General features: G+C 35.6%; 2 long non-coding RNA genes across 2 annotated transcripts in view; one reads left to right on the top strand and one right to left on the bottom strand.

Annotated features, from left to right (window-relative positions):
* LOC121041654 (uncharacterized) overlaps positions 1-12519 on the bottom strand; it is a 58691-nt gene extending 46172 nt beyond the window's left edge. Inside the window, exon 1 of the long non-coding RNA XR_005795804.1 lies at positions 12369-12519. This is a non-coding gene — a long non-coding RNA (uncharacterized LOC121041654). The remainder of the gene's footprint in view (positions 1-12368) is intronic.
* The window catches only part of LOC121041653 (uncharacterized), a 346158-nt gene that overhangs the window by 107630 nt on the left and 220521 nt on the right, over positions 1-18007 (top strand). The window lies entirely within an intron of this gene.

Raw genomic sequence — 18007 nt, 5'->3', positions numbered from 1 at the left:
AGTGAATTACTGAGTCATATTCACACCTTCTTTCATTTCTTCCAATAATGGTAGGTAGCTTTCAGTGTACAAGTCTTACACTTCTTTGGGTAAGTTTATTTTTTCCGTGATGTTTCCAGGGGAATTTCTCCTTAATCACATTTCCATGTTATTCATTGCTAGTGTGTGCTAGTCTATAGAAATACACTGATTTCAGGGCACCTGTGTAGCTTAGTTGCTTAAGCATCCAACTCTTGATTTCAGCTCAGGTCATGATCTCACCGTTCATGGAATTGAGCCCTGTATGCTGTCAGCACAGAGCCTGTTTGGGGTTCATTCTCTCTCTCTCTCTCTCTCTCTCTCTCTCTCTCTCTCTCTCTCTCTCTTCCCCCCCCTTTCCAAATAAATAAAATAAACTTAAAAAAATACACTGATTTTTGTATATTCATCTTGTATCATAACTTTAAATTATCCTCTTTATTTTTGGCTTAAAAAGTCCAAGAACTGAAGTTATCTGTCGATGTCACTAAGCTTCTATGTTCATCATCCCCAGGGCTTCATTTTTCACTTGTGGATTCATGGCAGACTTAAGTGGACATATATTCATAATTACTTTTCACATTGACAGGGCTATAGGCCTTACTTTTATCTTATGACTTCATCAAAAATTTAAAATCATATTTAACTCAAATATATGAATTTTAATGTATTCTGGATATAAATTGTCAATGCCACCCTTCACAATCATATAGAAATAGTAATATTTTCATGTAAGTAAACAAAAAAATCCACCCATTTGTCCCTTCCTGCTTCTAACGCATCGCTAACTTTTCCTCTGTTAATTCATGGAAGTTCTAAAATTTTGCTACATTCTTTCAAATACGATCCCAAGGTGTGCCAGCTGGTGAGAATGGAGAAGCTCAGAAAATAAACTAGGAGAGCCATGGACATTGTCAATCCTTATAAACAATTACGTAATTCATAAGAAACCCTCAGGGAGCTGGCATTTCCCTGATAGAGCTGGCATTTGGAGAGCCTGGACATTACAGACAGGATAGCTGAGCCACAAGTGTATAATTTCTTTACTCCAGGACAGACAGCCTGAAGCCTTCACACAAAAGAAAAAGAAAAAAGGAAAAGAAAAAAAAATGTTGCATATGTTCATGGCAGCCATACAAACCTTAGCATTTCACACCTTGTCAGAGTTATCGGGTACAGAGCTGTCCTTGAATCTAATTTTCATTCCAACAGAAGTGTGAGAAGTCAAATCATTCCACAGAAAAAAAGGGAAAGCTTTCTTCACTGTGTGGTTTTCTGCATTCATGTCCAAGGGGAATTCAGAAAAAAAATCACACATTAAAAAACATTAGGTTGTATTAGGTTCAATGCAAACTGCTTCACCTGATAATGGCAAATACAAACTCTAACTTGCCCATATTTAGAAAACTTACATTAGCAAATATTCCATTTACTTATTACTTACTAAAGAGATTTACTTCTTACTTGTTACTGACTTATCCCAGTGTATTTGATGATTTTAAAAATATTTAATATTATGGGTTTTGAAGTATTAAGAAATTCAAATATATGTTAGGGAAAGTAGTAGAAAACCTAGGAAGAAGTTGTATGCACAATTTTTTGTGTGAAATTCTTTCTTCATTTTGACTTACACACAAACCTACCAAAAAAAAGTGAGAACAGGAAGGCAAAGTGAGTTAATTCCCTTAAAATTCCACATTTATGAAAAAAAATCCTCCCTTTAGTATCACTTACTTTCCTAAGGACTAAAAAAATAGGGAGGGTGGACAATGTTATTGGAAAAAAATATATTTCTTGACTTGGGTGGTGCTTTCATTGAGGATTACCTTGTGATAAATGACTGAGATGATAAAACTAATAATTGTATGATGAGATGGACTGATGGGTGGGTAAAGGGATAGATAGGTAGGTAGCTATGTGATAGAGCAAGTTAAATAAAATATTAATGGTAGTAGGGGCCTACATTAGAGTTCAGTGTAAAATTCTCTCAACTTAGCTGTGTGTTTTACATTTTCCTAATAAAATGTTGGGGAAAAAAAGTAAATAAATGTAAATCCTAGGCCTACTTTGAGTGGTCATGGGGAAGAAACTTCCACTCAAGTTTCCCGTGTACTGTATAGCTAAGTCTGCATGGGACATGGTAAGAACATCATAGAATTGTCAGGAAGACATAAAATTAGCCAAATAAACCTCTTATTTACTTAACTACTGAATTAAAACATCACAGCAATTTTTTGCCAAGATACAAAATAAATATAAGTAATGAATAGCATCATATTAAGAGACCTATTGTTGCTCAAGTAATTGGAGCCCTCACAAACATTTTATTCATGCCACAACTATGATAAAAGAGAATCCTGAGATTAAATCAATATGCATTAGAGGAAAACCTATTTTGTTTATTTGGACTTTCTGGCAGGATCATTTTTGTGCATAACATCAGAAGGCATCCTGCATGTTTCAGCTCGTATGAAGAGTATCTTAAAGTTAGGTAGTGACTGTGCAGCATGTGGCTGTCCTATAGGTCTGGTAAACACGTCTTTAACTGGGATTGTTTAAAATTGCAAAAAATATCTTAGTAGTAACATAAAGTCTCAATTCTATCTTCTTGCTTACCCTTAGTCTAATTTTTCACCCTGCCGAAGGTAGCCACTCACCTAATATTTTTGGTTATCATGTTCTTGCATATCTATAAAAACTATATTTCTATAAAGCTATAAAGTTTTAACAAGTGTGCATATTTAACAGCATATTTTTCTTGTGTTCTGTTATATAAATGAAAGTACTGTGTACTGAAGCACTGTTCATCAACATCATGTTTGTGAGATTCATTCATGTTGTTACTTGTACCAATTTTTCACTTATTTTCTTTGCTGCATACTATTTCCCTGTATAATTATACCTCATTTATTTATCTGTTCTAATACTGACAGATATTGAGTTACTTTCATTTTGAAGCTATCACGAATTTTGTTGTTATATACATTCGTGTCCATATCTCTTTGTGTAAATGGACGTACATTTCTTTTGGGGTATACTTAAGAGTGAAATTACTAGGGGCGCCCGGGTGGCTCAGTCGGTTAAGCCTCCGACTTCAGCTCAGGTCATCATCTCGCGGTCCGTGGTGTCCAGCCCTGTGCTGACCGCTCAGAGCCTGGAGCCTGTTTCAGATTCTGTGTCTCCCTCTCTCTCTCTGACCCTCCCCCGTTCATGCTCTGTCTCTCTCTGTCTCAAAAATAAATAAACGTTAAAAAAATTATAAAAAAAAAAGTGAAATTACTGAATCATACGATAGGAAGATCTTCAGATTTAATTAATAATGCTTAATAGCTTTCCAAAATTATTATATTTAATTTATGCACTACAAGCAATGTCTGAAAGTTCCCAGTTGGCCATTCCTTGCCAACATATGATATCATTTTTATGTCAGCTATTATCTTGGGTATTAAATGGTATTCCGCTCTGGTTTTCATTTTTATTTATTTGATTAATCAAGATATTGAGCAAGCTGTGTTTGCTTGGGTATTCTTTTTTGTGAAAAGCATGTTCAAGTATTTTGCTCAGTTTTCTATTGAGTTGTCTAGTAGTTTGTTTTTGATTTGCAGGACCTCTTTATATATTCCAAATAGGATCCCATTGTTCATGTTATGTGTTGCAGTTCTTTTTCCACATAGTATTTCCTTTGCACTCTTTTATTAATGAAATTTTTATTTCTATTTATAATTTTATTAATATTTTGCATCTTAATGTAGCCTCATTTTTTAATATTTTTAATAATTTTATGTCAATATTTAAAAATGATTCTATGTCATGATATTATTATGTAGCTATGCTGTATTCTTTTCTATAATTTTACTGGTTTGCATTTCATGTTTAGTTCTAAAATTCACCTACAATGGATTTTTATTTTAGTTTTTCCCAAATGAATACTTTTCCAGCAATATATTTTTTTTAACGTTTATTTATTTTTGGGACAGAGAGAGACAGAGCATGAACGGGGGAGGGGCAGAGAGAGAGGGAGACACAGAATCGGAAGCAGGCTCCAGGCTCTGAGCCATCAGCCCAGAGCCCGACGCGGGGCTCGAACTCACGGACCGTGAGATCGTGACCTGAGCTGAAGTCGGATGCTTAACCGACTGAGCCACCCAGGCACCCCTCCTGCAATATTTTTAATAGCATAATTTTCCCATAATTCTACAGTGTCATAACATGGTTTTGTTTCTGTGCTCTATTTTATTCTATTCTATCCTATCCTGTATTTGTCTACCCAGAAACAAATAATTGACCTATTTAGTTACTATAGCAATTTGAATCTTGACATCCAGTAGAGAAAGTCCTTATACCACATTTTGTTCTTCAGGATTGTCTTTTTATTCTTGACTGATTGCATTGCCTCATAAATTTTAGAATCACTTGTCAATTTCCACAAAATTCAATCTGTATATTAGTTTCAGAGAACTGATACCTTTATGACATTGGCTTTTTCCAATCCATGTTTTACATTTCTGAAAGAAATTTTACACATTTACTATTACAACTACTATATTTGAATATAATATCAGAATAAGCACATAAGTTACCAATGCACAATTTAATACATTTTTAAAGGTAAAAGACCTCTTGTAACTAGCACCGAATCAAGAACTAGAATATTGCCAATGCTCTTGAAACCTCTGCTGTATCCCCTTTTAATCTACTTTTGAACATTAAATAATTAGAATCATCCAGTAAATTTTCTTTTGGTTGATTTTTTTTTACCAACATTATATTTACGAAATTCACTCATAATTTTACATATATTTTACTCATTCATTCTAATTGCTGAATATATAACATTTTGTAAACACATACATTATTTTATCCATTCTATTGATGAGCATGTGAGAGATTTCCAGTTTGGGGCTGTTATGAATAGTGCTATTATAAGTATATATATAAATTTTTATTGGTTTCATACCTTGACATGGCATTGCAGAGTATGCATCCTAGAGTATGCATATAACTACTTTTGGTAGATGTTGCCAAGTAGTTTTCTAAAGTGGTTGTATTAATGTTTGATATTTTTGTGCTATTTAAAAATAATATATTTAAAATGCTTAGTTTATTCTAGCTTATGGTGGAGAGAAATGCAATTGAATTCTATTTATATCTGCATTATATACAGCAACTTTATTAAGGTTATTTCTCAATTTTAAATTTTCGATTACAGTTTCTTTGAGTTGTCTACATATGGAATCAGTCTATATATTGATTGTATAGAATATATATGACAGTTTTTCCTTCCTTTATAATTCTTACACCTTGGCCTTGATCTATTGTATAATGTATAATAGAAACAGTGATAATGACATGCTTGTTTCCTTGATCTCAGAAGAAAAGTTTATAGTGCTGCACCATTGAAATTGGTATTTTCCATGAGTTTTGTTACACATCCTTCCTGTTTCTAGTTTTCTGGTGTCTTATTGTGAATAGAGATTGAATTTTATCACGTGTATGTCTACATCCATTAAAATGATCATATATATTTCTTTTTTTTCTGTTAATTACCTTAGATTATACTGATTGGCTTTTAGGTATTAATTTAATCTTATATTTCTATAAGTGCAAATTAGTTACCATGAATTAATCTTTTGATGATTTCTGGATTCAGTATGATTGTTTTAAAAATATTTTCCTATTTATGTCAAACAATAAGTTTAGCTTATAATTGTTTATATTATCTTATATCAAGAAGTTTTGACATGAATATCATTCTGGCTTCATAAAGCAGAGTTATTGTAAAGTTGAAATGATTTCAAATTTAAGTTATTTTCTTTTTTTTTAATTTTTTTTAACGTTTATTTATTTCTGAGACAGAGACAGAGCATGAACGGGGGAGGGGCAGAGAGAGAGGGAGACACAGAATCGGAAGCAGGCTCCAGGCTCTGAGCCATCAGCCCAGAGCCTGACACGGGGCTGGAACTCGTGGACCGTGAGATCGTGACCTGAGCTGAAGTCGGACGCTTAACCGACTGAGCCACCCAGGCGCCCCTAAATTATATTCTTCTTTAAATAAAATCACTCCTTAGGGAAGCTAGCTGGAATAGGAGTTTCCTTTATAAGGAAATTATAATCACAAATTCAATTTATTTAATAATTATAAGATTATTCATATTTTCTGTTTCTTTTTATGTCAGTTTTAGTAAGTGAATTTTCACTTCCTCTAAATTTAAGAGCTTATTGGCATAATATTATTTCTCTTATTTTTTTTAATGTCTAAAGCATTTACAATGATATCTCCTTTTATTATTGATTTATTTTCATGTTTATATACGTTTTGGTTCTTAGCTTTTAAAAATAATTGGGGCATAATTCACATTATGTGTAATTAGTTTCAGGTGTACAACATAGCAATTCAACATTTCCATCCATTACCCAGTTTTCATTACAATAAATGTACTCTTAAGTCTATTTCACTCATCCTCTAACCCACCTCTCCTCTGGCAACCACCAGTTTGTTCTTTGTATTTAAGTGTTCTGTTGTTGTTTTTGTTGTTGTTTTGTTTTTTTTATGTTTTCTTTGTTCATTATTTTCTTAAATTCCACATATGCATGAAATCATATGGTATTTGTCTTTCTCTATCTGATTTATTTCACTTAGCATTATATCCTCTAAGTCCATTCACATTGTTGCAATAGCAAGATTTCATTGTTTTTTATGACTGCATAATATTCTATTGAGTATATCCATACCACATCTTCTTTAAACAATTTTCTACTGATGGACCCTCAACACCAGAAGAACAAATAATCTGATTAAAAATGGGCAGAGGACATGAATATATTTTTTTTCCCTAAGAAGATGTACAAATGACCAGTAGACACATGCTCGATATTACTAATCATCAGGGAAATGCAAATCAAATCCATAATTAGATATCACCTTATATCTGTCAGAATGGTTAGAATCAAAAAGACAAGGAATAATAAGTGCTGGCAAGGATGTTGAGGAAAAGGAATCCTCATGCACTATTGTGGGAGTGCTACTTGGTACAGCCACTTCAAAAAACAGTATGGGTTTCCTTAAAAAGTAAAAAATTGAATTACTACATTATCCAGCAATTCATCTACTGAGTATTTACCCAAAGAAAATGAAAACAATAATAAAGATAAGTGCACCCCAATGTTTATTGCAGCATTTTTTAAAATAGCCAAGATATGGAAACAACCCAAGTGTCCTTGAAATCTCCTTTTAAATTCTTGCTACTGAGTATTTTGACTTCTACATATAAAACCATGTGTTTCTTCTCTTATGTGTTCTATAATTTTAGTTCATTCTGCAACTTTTCTTGCTTCATACCATTTTAGGAGGTCCTTGGAAAATTATTTAACAAAGAACATTCATTTCAGTAAACTGTCAAAGGCCTCTCTGTATGAAATAGTGAAATCTGAAATACTGGAGTCTCAATAAATACAACTCAATAATACACACACAGTTTCTAATCCAAATATGTGTTCTAATTCCAAAGTTTTCCCAAATTAGGAAAATCAGGTTTTTATTTTATAACCCATGCTCAACTGGAAATGATAGTGTGTCACAGGTTAGTTGGCTTAGTAAGCAGACCCTTGACACAGAGATTAGCATGCTGGACATTTATTAGACAGTGAGTGCTCTTATGATCAATACGCATGCAAAGGAAGGGAAGGGTGGGCAGGGAAGGGAGCAGGTCTGGGCAGATGGAGAAATTCAGTTGTGATAAAATCTCAGGAGATGCCTCAGCTAAACCTGTGTGAAACTCTGAAGTTGGAATGATTTTCATATTTGTCCTAAGTTTGAGCGGGAAGGCTAAACCTACCTATCCCCACATTGTTAAGTCAAGGTCACTTTTAGGGTATTTAAGGCCCTTGACAAATACTTTTGTGAGGTCTATATAAACAATTTGATTTTAAAAATGGATCAAAGTGGTGGGGGCGCCTGTGTGGCTCAGTTTGTTAAACTTCCAACTCTTATTCCAGCTCAGGTCATGATTTCACAGCTGTGGGATCAAGTCCCACATCTCTGCACTGGGCAGAGCCTGCTTGGGATTCTCTCCCTCTCTCCCTCTCTTCCTCTCTCCCTCTCTCCCTCTCTCCCTCTTCTCCCTCTCTCCCTCTCTCCCTCTCTCCCTCTCTCCCTCTCTCCCTCTCTCTCTGCCTCTCCCTCTCTATCTCTCCCTCTCTTCTACCCATGCTTTCTCTGTCTGTCTCTCAAGATAGATAAATAAACACTAAAAAAAGATTCTTAAAAAAATGGATTACAGGGGCATCTTGGTGACTCTGTTTAAGTGTCTAACTCTTGATATCAGCTTAGGTCTTGATCTCAGGTTATGAATTGGGCTCCATGCTGGGCATGAAGCTTACTTTAAAAAAAATGACTTACAAAATTCATAGGCCCATGTGATACATGGTGATATCTTGATGAAGATTTAGAATAACAGAGATGAGTTATGTATTTCATTCTCATCAATTCGTGAAGAATCTACAAAGTGTTCAGAATCCAAATCTTTCTGATGAGTTTCAGGAATTATCTCTTTGCCTTCTTTATTGCCAAATGGGTCAGTCATGGATACTTTCTTGTTCTCCAACCTACCCTCTTTGAAAAGAAGGTGGCAACACTGTTGTTACTCAAAATGTCATGGATTTTTGGAGTCTATAGTGAAGCAATATAAATTGTCTTGCTTCTGCAGTACCCTTATGTCATTTGTCTAATGATAGTTACATCATAACTGTGATGCTGTGTCTTCCATTATGCTATTTATGAAAACTGGCTTCCAGTGACCCTCTTAGGTTGTTATTATGCTTCGTTGATGATGACTATAATTGTAAGTCTTACCCAGGATACACCAGAAAATCTGAATGGTAATTCATTCTGTGTTCATGCTATATTTACTACTAAGAATTTTATAACATAAGTACAGAACAGAGTAGTTTCTAATCTTTTCCTCTTAAACTCTTTAGGACATAATCCTTCTGTACCTTGAATGTGAACACTTTCAGAGTTAATTGCCTATGTTGTATACATAATGGAAGAATAGGTGAGAAGCCTGTGGGATAAGAAAAAAGAATGCTCACTCTCGCATAAGGAATACCCATCTCTCATCTGACACAATTTAAAATTGACCTAGGAAAGCTTGAGGAAAAAGGGGGATATTGATTGGATGGGCCATTGGTATTGTGGATCAATGATATTGAAAGCCACTAAAGGATTTAGTTGTGGCCATACCTGATGGACTACCCAACTTGTGGCATAGAACTTGTGGAGGAGTTAAAGGGACTATGCTGGGTACCAGCAGCAGGAGGTTTACAGGGTAAAGGATGCCTATTGCTATCCTCATTTCTCTTGGGTACAGACAACTGCTCTACAACCAAGAACAGGTAAAAACCAACAAGGGTATATACCAAGCAGTTCAAGCTCAAGAACTGATGGCAAACTGTTGGTAGTACAAAGACCTAAACTCATTCTATGTCCAATGTGAAAGTCACCCCAGATCAGTACCCCAGCCCTATTCTGGTGACCAAACCTCTCATGATACCATAAAATATAATGTTTTCTAACCACCTTCTTGTGATGGGAGCTATGTTTGTGGGGCCTTAGGATGAGCACATAGATATAAGTCCTGGACAGGTAAACCATGTGCAGGGCTGGGATGGATTGGTATAAAATTGATTAGTGCCCTAAATGGGAAAAGATGGGACTGGATCTACATTGGTCCACATCTAGCTCTGGGATCATGGAATCCCACCCAGATGGCACAATTGGCCTCAGCTGGTTCCAGGCACTGGAGGAGGACTTAGAATATTTGGAGGAAGGAACTACAAAAAGACCCTGAGAGCCCTGAGTCACAGTGATTGTAGAGTCACCACTTTCCTGTGACTAAGGGCAGTATTGATCTTAGTCATTTGAGCAGTCACCCTGGGAAAAGGACCTACCCTGGGAGAGGTGGTTCTCTTCATCTCAAGTAACCATGATAGTATAAAGGGCTGACAGCAGAAGGCTTTCTTTTGGCAACATTCCCAGCAGATACCAGAAAGTAATAAGCTCTTCATTCCAGAAAGGGGAATCTGGGTTGTATGTCATGGCTTCTACCACAGAGAACTATTTCAAAACAAACAATATCTAGAGTTGTTTCACATGTGTTTGCACTTTTAATTTAAGAGATATGAACTTATGATAAATAATGGATATTTCTAAACTATTTTACTGCATATTTTTTAATATCCTTAGACTAATTATAATTTAGTCTACATTTAGCAAATTTAATTTGAAAAGAAATAAAAGGTAAAATCAATGGAGTGGTTATAAAATGCTGCTTGCAGGTATTTTGAAATAAGACAATTCCACTTTTTAATATCATAGAGACTTTGGCCAATTGGCAATAAATTATTTGGCCCATAAAAGTAAAGTGTGTTTTCTTCACACACATGTAAAACTTACTGAATCCCGTAAGAAAACAAAACTTTATTCCAAAATCATGTCTTAATTTAAATTTGATGGCAAACCTATTTCCCAGTGTTGTGTTAAGTGTTTCAGCCAGCAGGAAATGCTACAAGTCTGGGTACAATAGTGATAACATAATGCTCAAAACCCAGTGGGCACCAGATGTGGATCAAGAATCATTTACTTGCCATTACATTCATCATGTGTTCATAGTTGTTTCTTTATCTTTTTTTTTTCTTTTTCCCACTCTGCCTCCAGCTGCTAGTTTCTGTCTCATTCTTCTTCCTCTATGTCTATCACTTTCTTCTTTATGTTATTGGTATTCTACTCCACTTGTATCCTACCACTCTATCTGGCTTATCCCTCTTTATTTAAAGAATCTTATGCCCATTCTCCTTTCTATTATTTTCCTTTCTATTGACTTTTTTCTTCTCTTCCTTTTCTATTCAAAATATATTTATAAATATATTTTAGTTTAATCATATGTAATAATTATTGGATTTAATTATAATTTCTTTTTGCAATTTTAAAATATTTTTTAAAATTTTCTCTATAAACAAAATATAAGACATAGAGTCAACATTTATAGATATGTATGCACCTTTCTTTTTTATTCCTATTAATCATTGACTCCTGAGAGAACAAAGTTTTCCACCCCTTCCTGGAGGCTTATCTATTGTTGTGTGACAGAAGAATTAGAAAGGAAGTGCTGTACAATTTTTATATCCTTCATCACAATATTTCAGTCATTCTCCAAACATAGCTGTTGCCCAGTCCTAAAATTTCAAGGTGGACTGACTTCTTTTCTGAAGTTGTGTTGGAGAAGACTTTTCATGAGGTACTCCAGGGAAATTGTATGCAAGTCTAATGACCAGTTGAACACCCAGGGAGAACTCAAGCTAACTCAGTCCATCACTTTCTAGGAGTATAAACAAACAACTTTTAGTTCCACCTTCTTCTCTTTTTCCTCTCCTTATTTTATGATAGTGAGGGCCTCTGCTCTAAGTCATATCTTAACAAGTTTGGATTCCACCACGTACACTTTAAATTCTTTCAGGACACAGTAGTCAGGAAGACACATTACTCAGTGATTCAGTGAGTTATCACAAAGGGAGTCTTGGCTTTTAAGGTAGGGAGATGACAATTCTTACTAATTTTCCTTGTTGTAAGCTTTAATAGTAGAATCTTAACACTTGGCCACTTGGATGCTTTCGTCTATTTCTGTGGGGAGGGGTTTTTTATGCAGTTTTTCAAATCATACCCTAGAGGCAACCACTTACTCTAAACACCAAGGCAGCTCTGCTCATGATGTGTGAGTAACAATTAAGATCATCAAAGAAAAGAGGAAAAAAAGGCGGAAATTTCATTGACCTAGTTGTTAATATGAACAGAATGTTCTATCAAGTACAGAATGTTCTATCAAGTTCTATCAGATCAGTTTATAGCCAAAAGGACACAACTCCCTATCCCTTCTGCTTTTATTTCTAAGTTAAGGAGAATATTCTCAGATTCTGTCTCACTCATTCACTCCAGTAACAAGTTGAACCCTGACTTCATTCTAGGCATAAGGTATAGAAAGAATGTCTTCAAGAAACTAAATTTCTAGGGGGATGTGTGAACATTGCATTAAATAATAATAAAATGTAGCCAACCTGTGTAAAAACTATTATTCCTGCTCTACCTTCTATTCTTACTATAGTATATATAATCTTCTAACATTCAGTACAATTTCCTCTATCTTTGTGTTTACCACGGGTAATGTTTACTCCTCACTAGAACATAAGTTTCATAGGGCAAGTATATTTGGCTGTTTTTATCAACAGTGTTCCCAAACACCTAGAAAACGTGGCTTATATAAAGTAGGTATTGCTTAAATGAATAAATTATAACTTACCTGTAAGGTCTAGAATATATGCTGTGGTGCATCATCAAGAGCTTTTCTTCCCAGGCAATGCACCCATACTTCTGGAGCTACTGGCCGTTGATAGCAGCTTAGAGTCATGTCCGCCACTGGATAATGCCTTCAGCTCCAGTAACTGTATTGCCCGAGATTGTATATCCTTTAGAGTTGTGCCCTAAGTCCAATGACTGCATGATGCTGGGATACAAACAGTTCATCCCCTTTCCTTAATTTGGGACAAGTTTGAAGGACATCCCAGCTTCAGAACTGGTCAGATAAGATTAGACCTATTTGCCACGATCTCGCGGTCCGTGAGTTCGAGCCCCCCGTCGGGCTCTGGGCTGATGGCTCAGAGCCTGGAGCCTGTTTCCGATTCTGTGTCTCCCTCTCTCTCTGCCCCTCCCCCGTTCATGCTCTGTCTCTCTCTGTCCCCAAAATAATAAATAAACGTTAAAAAAAAAAAAGATTAGACCTATTTGCAACTGTGCCATGAGTCAGATTCTCCTGCCTTACTTTAATAGATGCCGCTGCCCAGAGCTAGCAATTCTTTAAGAGTCTGTTATTCTAAACCAAAATAGATATAAAAACATTGACTAATTTTTCCTTCACATACCAGGGATGATTTCAGTGAGTATTTATTGGGCAAATAAGGACATAAACAGCATTGAAGTAAATGACACAATTTATACAAAGGCAGAGAAACATAGATAATGTGTGTTCATCATGGCTTCTGTTTTCTTCTATTCTACTGATGAACTAAGAGGAATTCAGGGGTTATAAGCAGAGATGTATCATTTTTATTTTTGTTGGTAGAAAACTAAAGAACAAAACTGGAACATCGATTTTCCAGATTAGGGGACATATTTTATCATTCTTCATAACCCCTTCCCCCTTAAGCCATTGCCACCTCCCACTCCCAATGCTTTGTGATATAATTGGACATTATGGACTCTTCAGTGTTAGTTGATTCAATAAATGAAAGATTGTCCTAAAGTAAGGTAGAAGAATACTGTATACATTAATTAAGAATACATTTTAGACTAACAGTTCCAAGTTTATCCTTTAAGATTAATAACCTGAACAACCTGAATATAGAATAGGGTCCACAAATGTACCAAGAAGAAAAAATTGTTAATTATATTAAGAAAGTATATAAAGAAGTGATTCTTGTTACTAATTTTGACTGTTTCTCTCAATAACTGTATTGCATATCTGATAATAAGCTTCCAAATCTGTTTGTGTTGCCTTCTTCCCTTTGACAACTTCTGAGTGTATGAATGTGCCATAGAAATGTTTTACAAGAGTTCTTGTAGGATGGGATAGCATGGAAACTTGCTCTGAGCACAGTATCCAGTGCAGAGAACTGTAAGCAATTTTCTAGAATATTCTCTAAAAGAACTTTGTGTGTTGGATTTTATAGTTTTTTATTTTTTATTTTTTTAATTTTAGAGAGAGTGAGCATGCAAGCACATGAGCAGGGGAGAGGTAGAGAGAAAGGGAGAGTGAGAATTTCAAGCAGGCTCCATGTTGAGTGCAAAGCCTGATGTGGGCTCATCTTGATTTCATGACCGTGAGATCATGACCTGAGCCAAAATCAAGAGTTGGACACTTAACCGATTGAGACACCCAAGTGACCCTAAAAGAACTTTGAAAACTTGTACACCTTGCTTGCTTATACATTTTTAGGGTTATATTATTTTTAATCTATAATTTTCACCATAATTGTAAATGGTTATAGGAATTATAATTTCTGCCGTGTTGTAAATGTTAACATTTAAAAATAAAATTTTCACATCATTCTTCTAAATGTTTTCAAAGAACTCTAAATACTATATAGTGCTTTAATAGTCACCACCATCCACTGAAAAAATACTTGAAGGAGTTCTGTTTTTGCATTCAGAAATTTTAAAATAGGTACTCTTTTTCCATAAACGTATGTTTCCATTAACTTCCTTCACATAATTTTATGCTAATATATTTTTCATAAAAATATTTTTGATTGCACTATCATATTCTATACAACAAAAAGAAAACAAAATATTTGTATACTCCTATAGAGAGAAAAAAATAATTTTTTAAAAAATCCTGTAATCCTGAGATTTTCAGCTTTGAAAAATGTCCTCTGGACTGATTATTACTAATGTCACAGTTGATTAAAAATTGTATTTTAAATTTTGATAAGTAATTTAAACCAGAAAAATTTGTTGGAGGGCACCTGGATGGCTCATTTGGTTAGGTGTCTGACTCTTGATTTCCTCTTAGGTCATGATCTCACAGTTCATGGTTTGAGCCTTGAACTGTCAGTGCAGAGCCTGCTTGAGATTCTCTCTGTCCCTCTCTTGCTGCCCCTCCCCTTCTCTCTCTCTCTCTCTCTCTCTCCCTCTCTCTCTCTCTCAAAATAAATAAATGCGGGGTGCCTGGATGGCTCCGTTGGTTAAGCATACAACTTTGGCTTGGGTCATGATCTCAAGGTTCACGGGTTCGAGCCCCACTTTGGGCTCTGTGCTGACAGCTCAGAGCCTGGAGCCTGCTTCAAATTTTGTATCTCCCTCTCTCTCTACCCTTCCCCTGTTTATGCTCTGTCTCTCTCTGTCTCTTATAAATAAATGATAAAAATAATGTAAGATTTTTAAAATAAATAAACAAAAAATTGTTGGATATCAATCTGTTACAGGTATGGGTAGAGCTTTTCTTTTTCAATTTATCACATTGCTAGAAGAAGACAGGTTCCTATACCAATTCAAATTCCACTATCTGGTTGTTATCAGTGTAAACACTGAGATAACTCATTTGTCTAACTAATTAGGTATAAATGGAAGGAGTTTTCTTGTAGTGATGTCACTTACATCTTTAAGCTTCTACAGAGTTATACGGCTCCCACCCCCAAAATCACAATGATCAAGCAATAAAAATTATGTGAAATACAACTTGTTCCTACCTCAGCTATGTTGAAAGCAAAGCAACATCAACAAAAATGTGCTGGTATTTTCTAAAGATGTGTTATATTAGCAATACAGTCATTCAGTTCTTCGGCATCTATAGTAATATTTGTACCACCCTAGGTGTGAGTGTGTGCATGTGTGTGCATGTGTGTGTGTTCTAGATGCACGCTTTTAATTGCAATGGGAAGAAAGAGTATTGATTGTAAATGAGGTGGTAGGATAATGGAACCAGAGGAGCACCCTTGTTCTTACACAGATCAGAAACTGTATTGAGAACATATAAAAGTTGAACATTTGAAAACGAATTCACTTAAAACTATGTATATATGTATTCTTCTTATAAAGTCTTCTCATTTTATAAGGGTACTAATGCTCTACATTGACCACTGCTGACCTAGTATAAACTAAGTGTTTGTGAAGTGAATAAAATGCATGTGAAATGAAAAAATAAGTGAATTAATAAAAATTAATATATTTAGGCTTATTTAGTTATAACTTATTCAGTTTATAATTTAAGATGACTTTTGATGATAATCATGTAATTTTTGACAATCATTATACAAAAAGCCTAAGTGACTAAGTATTTTCAAAAGTATAGTTTTGTTAACACTGAGATTAATAATTAATGAGGTTGCAATGATGTTATATTTAGAACACATAGAATTAAAATTAATTTTAATTTTAGGGTTTCTCTTTCTTCTTTTGTACTAAGTGAAATGTTTTTCTAGAACCTCAAACATTTTCGCAGGCCTTTGAAAAGCTTTGAGTTCCTAAGCACTATGCCTTTTGTGACTAATGGATAAAATAGCTCTAGTCCTGCCTTGCATCCATTGAAAAAGAAAAGGGAGACCTTAAAAATAGGTAAGGGCTTCAACTTTAGAACTTTTTTTGAGCTGACCTTCATCGTGCCAGTTTGTAATAGAAATTAAAGTCTCTTCTCAAAACAGGCTACCTGCCTCAGTCTGGAGTCCCAGATTTGCTATTCCTAGGGAGGGCCTTTTATGAAAATCCTTACAATAAAGCTTTGTATTTATAGGCAGATGTTATACACATGAAAGGTATTGAACTTACAACTTGAAGGTCCTACTTTGTTTTTGTTTTATGTTTTTTTTTTTAAATCAGACTTGTTTTTCCTAGACAAATAAAAAGGGTCACCCTGAGACTTGTGATAGGCTTAAAAGGGTCACCCTGAGACATGTGGGCCAAAAGGCATGAGGCCCAAAAATGAAAGAGTGTAGGGCACAGAGGATGTATAATACTTTAAACATAATTTTACCAGTTTTGCCTATAGCTAGCCAAGTGCTTTTTTCAGTCACTTAAGACTGTCTGTATCATGGGGCGCCTGGGTGGCTCAGTGGGTTAAGCGTCCGACTTCGGCTCAGGTCATGATCTCGTGGTCCGTGAGTTCAAGCCCCAAGTTGGGCTCTGTGCTGATAGCTCAGAGCCTGGAGCCTGTTTCAGATCCTGTGTCTCCCTCTCTCTCTGACCCTCCCCCGTTCATGTTCTGTCTCTCCCTGTCTGAAAAATAAACGTTAAAAAAATTTTTTTTTAAAAGGTTGTCTGTATCAGTACAATCTATGTGTTTTGCCATGTGTTGGGGCCATAAATGGGAAGAGAGAGTAGATGTCTTGACACACAGACCATGTTTTTTGATATAAGAGGCTTCTGTGAGCAGTGTCTCACAGTGGCATTAGAATGCTATCTATTCAAAATTTAACAACTGGAAAGGCCTACACCAGGGACTGTCTTTTCCCATTCATTAATATCCCAGATTATTATGCTTCCTTGATCTCCCATTGTACCATTTTTGGGAATCCCAACTCTAGGCACACCTCACCATCAGTACTCTTGCTTCCAGCTCATTGAACAAGTTTCCAGAAGCCATGGGGGAAGTGGTTCCTTTTGGCTCCATAAGAAACTCTCATGACCCAACCTTAGCAGGGGCATCATCCTTGCTCTTCCATACCTAGTTAGCTCTGTATTCCCACAGTACCAGGAATTAACCTTTTCTACTGTTGAACCCCACGCTTACCCTACAATCCTCACTAGTAGTCAATATCCTTGCCTCCTCTCTCTGCAGTCTCCTAGCTTTTGGCATGTACTACTGTCATAGCATTTAATCATTTTGCATTCTTCCATTCTTTTACACTTGAGGAAACTGGATATAAAAATAGCAGGTGAGTAATCCAAGGTCACACAGCTGGTAGGAGGCAGAGCCAGATTTAGAAGTCAGGTTTTCTAAATCCAAATTTGCTGCTCTTTTGGTTTTATCAAGTAACTTTCTTATAAGGAAAAGCAATTTTCCATAATAAAAACAACTCCAGAATCTCAAGATGAAAGGAGAGTCTTCAGAAGGACATAGACTGATAATCCAACAGTTTAGAACTATGGCTTTTCTGTTTATTCATTGCTTCACTAATTAAAATAATGTGGCATCATATTGGCTCACAAAGATGAACTGCATTCCTTCAATAATTAAAAAACAACTTCTCTTGGGTTGAATTGAATTTGCTACTCAAGGGGATCCTGGGTTGCTCAATCAGTTGAGCCTCTCCTGAGCATCGAGCCTGCTTAATATTCTTCCTCCCTCTGTTCCCTCTACCCTCTCCCTCCACCCCTGTTCTCTCTCTCGGAAGGAAGGAAGGAAGGAAGGAAGGAAGGAAGGAAGGAAGGAAGGAAGGAAGGAAGGAA

Source organism: Herpailurus yagouaroundi, unplaced genomic scaffold, assembly GCF_014898765.1.
Source record: "Herpailurus yagouaroundi ecotype Mexico unplaced genomic scaffold, PumYag 184, whole genome shotgun sequence".
In the NCBI taxonomy this organism is placed as follows: domain Eukaryota; kingdom Metazoa; phylum Chordata; class Mammalia; order Carnivora; family Felidae; genus Herpailurus; species Herpailurus yagouaroundi.
The sequence above is the reverse complement of the archived record's forward strand: the minus strand, read 5'-3'. Positions and strand labels throughout refer to the sequence as shown.